The sequence below is a fragment of the Cynara cardunculus genome (assembly GCF_001531365.2).
Source record: "Cynara cardunculus var. scolymus isolate 2C chromosome LG 12, CcrdV1, whole genome shotgun sequence".
Lineage (NCBI taxonomy): Eukaryota > Viridiplantae > Streptophyta > Magnoliopsida > Asterales > Asteraceae > Cynara > Cynara cardunculus.
In genome coordinates, this window is record NC_037539.1 from 16,196,408 (window position 1) to 16,202,449 (window position 6,042).

A 6,042-nucleotide genomic window follows, 5' to 3' on the forward strand; every position below is an offset into this window, starting at 1 on the left:
AAATTATTTGCTAACAATATCAGATACAATAAGTCATTGTATGATATTGATATTCATGAAGTTTATGAGACATWAAATTAGAATGAGGATGATGTTTTGGATATTAGATATTTGAAGAAGAAGAAGGAAAAAGAATTTAGTGATCCACTAGCATTGGTGTCTGAAAAGAAAGTTAGATCAAAGTCTGGCAAGTCTGTTAAGGAAGTAGTTGTGTCAAGTGAAGAAAGTGTTGACAGTGAATCTGATTCACAATTGAAAGAAACTAAACAAGCCATGGTCATGTTGACAAAGGCATTTCAGAAGAAATTTTATAAGAAACCTCATTGAAATAGTCAGAGATTTTCATCTGCCTCAAAGTATGATTTTAATGATAAGTTTGGTGAGAAAATGAAGTATGATGAGAAGAAAAAGTTTGTAAAGGGAGTTGCGGATGAGAATACCAAGTGCTATAATTGTGGAAAGAACGGAAATTTTGTTGTGAACTGCAGAAAACCAGTGTCTAAGAACACCGATTACTATAAGAACAAGTTCATTCTGTCCAAACAAAAGGATGCTAGTAAAGCTCTCATGGCTGAGGATGACCCTTGGGTGAACTTGACTGATGAGGAGGAAGAATCAGATGTTGTTGCACACATCTGTCTAATGGCTAGAACTGAGAATGATATATCTGAGAATAAGGAAGAAAGGGCAGATTCAAGTGATGAGGTACTTGAATCTTCATGTCTAGAACAGATGCAGATAATGATGTTAAAATTGCAAGATTTTTAGCAAAAACTTAAAATTGAAAAAGATCGAGTTGCAATCTTAGAAAAAGATCATAAAATGCAACAAGAAAAATATGTTAAGCTGAATATTGAAAATGCTGGAAATTTTGCATGGGCACAATCTCTGTTATCTGAGAGAAAAAGTTTTTCTGAAAAAACGGATATCTTGAACGAAGAATTTTCTGAAATATATGCTAAACTTAAATCTTTGGAAATAGTTAATGATGATCTGGTTGTAAAAAATAGCACTTTTATTTTACAAAACAAAGTTTTAAATGAAAAACTCAAAGACCTGGAGGAAAAGTTGTACAAGAGAAGGCAAACGGATCAAACTATTTTTCTAAATAAAACCAACCGAGACCAGATTTTTTAACCAAGGGAAGGGTTGGGATACGAAAATCCGAATTGCTTAAAGAAAGCTCTATATTTTATTCCAACGATTTACAAATTTGAATATCTTGACCTCGGTCCAGAATATAAAATCAAGTTTATGAAATCATCAAGGAAGTGGAAAAGCAAGAAGACTTGAACAGAAAAAGAAAAGATAAAATGCAAGTTCCTTTTGATTATACTGAACTAAATGAAAGTTATGAAAACAAAGTTCTTTCTCTTTCAACTGATTATCATCATAGCTATTCAAAAGCAGAAATCGAATCAAAACCGGTTGAAAAAAAGCCTTATACTCCTACTCTAATTTTAGAAAAACAGGTTGTTCAACTGGAAAACATTTTAAATGAAGAAAGACTTTCATTTCAAAAAGAAAAAGAAATTTTGTTGAATAAAAATGAAAATTTTGAAAAGTCTATGAAAGAAGAGGAACTTACTGAATCTGAATATTTTTTCTGTATAAAATCTTCTTGTGAAACCCTTGAATCTAATGAAGTCAATTCTTCTTGTGAAACCCTTGAATCTAAGGATTCTGATAAGGTCTCTGATTTTGAAAATGAATTTCCTGAAATTCAAAACCTGTTTCTAAGAATATTTATTATAAAAAGTTTAAAATCAAAAGACGTTCAAAGAAACAGGAGAAGAGTGTTAACGAAAATCTGAAACATAAAGCTCATCATAAAAGTAAATCTAATGATTTTGTTTCTCATATTTCAGATAAATCTTTGAAGGTCAAGAGTATCTGGCAGATGAAAGGGTCTTACATCTTTAGAATCATAAAAATCATCTAATCAGCTTAGGAAGAAAAATTTTGCTATTCCTGTGATCAATAACACTGTGAATGTACAAAAACGTTCATTTAGTGAAATCATTGATCTTGCGAAAGGCAAAATGTGTTGTTCTTATTGTGCATGGGATGAGTTTGTGCCTTTTACTGCTTTTCATGCTCTTAATACTTCTTTGTTCCTGTGTTCATAATGGTATATCTGCTGTAAAAAGAAAAATTGTTTTCAAAGAAAGTTGGTTTGGTAGTTACAGTATACCACCAACAAGATCTAATATCAAAGGACCCATACTGAAATGGGTACCTAAAACCAATTGATTCAATGTGCAGGTTAACGACATGTATGGTTCTTAAATTCTAGATGCTCAAAACACATGACTGGTAGGAAAGATTTACTGTCTAACTTTGTTGAATCTTTTGGTGGTATAGTCAGGTTTGGGAATGATCAATACGCACCTATCCTTGGATATAGTGATGTTATTCATGGGAAATTCATGATAGAGAAAGTCTCATATGTCAAAGGACTTGGTCATAATTTGTTTAGTATAGGTCAATTTTGTGATAAAAATATGGAGGTTTGCTTTAAATCTAACCGGTGCAGTGTCCAAGGCTTTACACAATCGACTTATCTAATCTACAGCAAAAGATCATGTTTGCTTGATGTATGTACCAGAAAATAAAATCTTTATAACAGAGATTGAGCCCATGCAAAATCAAATCTTTACACAATTGACTTATCTAATCTACAAGTAGATATTGATGTCTGTTTGATGTCCAAGGCTTCTATGCAGCAAAAGTTGTTGTGGCATCGACGACTTTTGCATCTTAACTTCAAAAACCTGAACAAGTTGGTGAATGACAATTTGGTGAAGGGTTTTCCTGATTTGAAGTTTAACAAAGACCATGTTTGCGCAACATGCGAAATGGGTAAGATGAAAAAGGTTTCTCATAAGTCCAAGGTAAAATTCAACACTGATCGTCCTCTACATGTACTGCATATGGAACTCTGTGGTCCAATGCGAGTTCAAAGTATCAACATAAAGAGATATGTACGAGTCATTGTTGATGACTATTCAAGATACACATGGGTCAATTTTCTGAAATCTAAAGATGAAGCAACAAAGGTAATCATTTCATTTTTTAAGAGCGTTCAAGTGAATCTTCAGTTGTCTGTTCAGAAGATCAGAACAGATAATGGAACTGAGTTCAAGAATAAAACTTTGGGTTCATTTTTAGAATCTAATGGCATCATGCATACATTTTCGACAACCCGAACACCGCAGCAAAATGGTGTTGTTGAGTGAAAGAATAGAACTTTAGTGGAAGCTGCTTGTACACTCCTTGCTTTTTCAAACCTTCCTTTATTTTTATGGGTTGAAGCTGTTGATACGACATGTTTTACCCAAAACAGTTCTCTCGTACATAAAAGGTTTGGTAAAACACCTTATAAACTTATTAATAAACGAATTCCTAATATCAAATTCTTTAGAGTCTTCGGTTGCAGGTGTTTCGTTTTAAAGGACAAAGAGGACAGAGGTAAGTTTTTTGCCAAGGCTGATGAAGTTGGTTTTCTTGGTTACTCAAAGAATTATGCTGCTTACAGGGTCTACAATAAAACAAAAATACGTAAGTGAGAGCGTTAACGTATCATATGATGAAGTTGTGGAAGTTGCTTTTAGACAAAACAGTTCAGGACTCGTGTTGATAAATAAACCTTCGTGGAATGCAAATCCAACTGAACCATCTTCTTCTACTCAAAATATTTCTGATTTGGATTTACTGTTTGAAATTTTTTATGATGATTATTTTGGAGCTAAATCTAATGATTCTAATATTCATTCCAGGGAAAATAATCAAGTCCAATCTATACAACAAATATCTAGTCTATCTACTGATATTCTAGTTACTGTTTCAGAAGAGATCAATGAAGAAGCTGATGAAGAAGAAGTTGATGAAAAAATTATAATGGAAGAACAAGGTTGTCATGTTCCTTGTGAAGAGGGTCTGAGTAATAATCTGTCAGAGGTGTTAGTGGTACAAGATGAAAATTCACAACCTCAGTCAGACAATCAGCCAATTTCAACTCCTAATATTGAACCTTCACATGAACCAATTTTCCCTAGTACATACATGGATCAAAATTCTGATCAATCTTCATACATTCCCCTACCTCATAGTAGTAAGTAGACCAAAGATCATCTATTCGTACAAGGTCTGCTACTGCTAATGAGTGTCTTTATTGTACATTCTTAAGTAACATTGAACCGACAAAGGTATTTGAAGCCTTAGCGGACCCAGATTGGATAATCACAATACAAGAAGAACTTAATCAGTTTGAAACCTTAAAAGTTTGGAGATTAGTTCCACGTCCTAAGAAAAAGACGATTATCGGCACAAAATGAGTATTCATAAATAAGAAAGATGAAGATGGCGTTGTTGTAAAAAAAAAACAAGGCTCAGTTAGTAGCAAAATGATATAATCAACAAGAGGGTATAGACTACGACGAGACATTTGCTCTGGTGGCTAGAATAGAAGCCATAAGAATGTTTTTGGCGTATGCATCTCATAAATTTTTTACCATATATCAAATGGACGTCAAAACAACATTCTTGTATGGTCTTCTCAAAGAAGAGGTGTACGTTTCACAACCGAAAAGAATTGTTGACGAGTCAAAGCCTGATCATGTATACATCCTTGACAGAGCCTTGTATGGTCTAAAACAAACCTTGATGATATAATATTTGGATCTACAAATCCTAAATACTATAAAAACTTTTCTTCCTTGATGGTTTCAAGATTTAAAATAAGCATGATGGGTGAGATGAACTTCTTTTTAGGTTTACAAGTTAAACAATTATTTTCAGGAATTTTTATCTATAAAAAAATATTTCTAATACCCTATAGAAATTTAATATGGAAAATTATTCATCTATAAAAAACACCTATGGGTCCTGGTTCAAAACTACATGCTGATCCTTCGAGTAAAGCTGTAGATCAGAAAACCTATAAAGGCATGATTGGTTATTTGATGTATTTAACTTCTTGTAGACCTAATGTTATGTTCTCAACACATCTCTATGCCAGATATCAGGCTAATCCAAAAGAGTCCCATTTTAGTGCAGTTAAACATATTTTTCGTTATCTCAAAGGGACTGCTAATCTAGGACTTTGATATCCTAAGGGTACTGGTTTTGAATTGACTGCCTCCTCAGATGTAGACTATGCAAGGCATATGTTAGACATGAAAAGCACCTTGGCTCACATTCAATTTTCTAAAGATAAACTAGTAAGCTGGGCATCAAAAAAGCAAAACTGCATGTCAACCTTTACTTTTGTAGCAGAATATGTAGCTGCTGCTAGCTGTTGTTCTCAAGTTATCTGGATGCACACACAGCTCAGAGATTATGGTTTTTTCTTACAATAAAATTCCAATTTACTATGATTCAAAAAGGGCTATTCAATTTCTTGTAATCCTGTTCAACACACGAAAACAAAATATATAGATATCCGGTATCATTTCATAAAAGATCATGCTGAAAAAGAAACTATTGAATTATATTTTGTAAATACAGAATATCAACTAGCTGACTTATTTACAAAATTTTTGGATGAAAAACGCTTTTGCTTTTTAATATCTAATTTAGGTATGCTGAATTTGAAAATTTGAATTTTTCTTAAAATTTAATCAATGATTTGAAAATCTTATGTTTATATGTTAAACTAATAAATCTTTGATTTTCATGTGATTGAATTCAGTTTAAGTCACATTCAGTATTTCTAATATCTATATTTTCAAATATAAGTCAGTATTTCATTTTTTTATGATGATCAAATTTTTGAATGTGTATTCTATTTTTGAGGGGGCGTGTTGAGTTTTTTTTATATATCGATTATTTTTCTAGGGGGAGTAAAATATCTATATTTGATACTAACTAATATGTTTTTTTTATGAATTTTTACAATCTTAGCTTTGAAAGATAAGGATTTCTAAGGATAAGTATTGTTCGATAAGGATCTTATTCGGACAAAGTGTTGTCCGGTGAGGGTTCAATTCGGACATAACTATGTTCGATGAGGTCCTATCCGGACAAGGGTCATCCGATGAA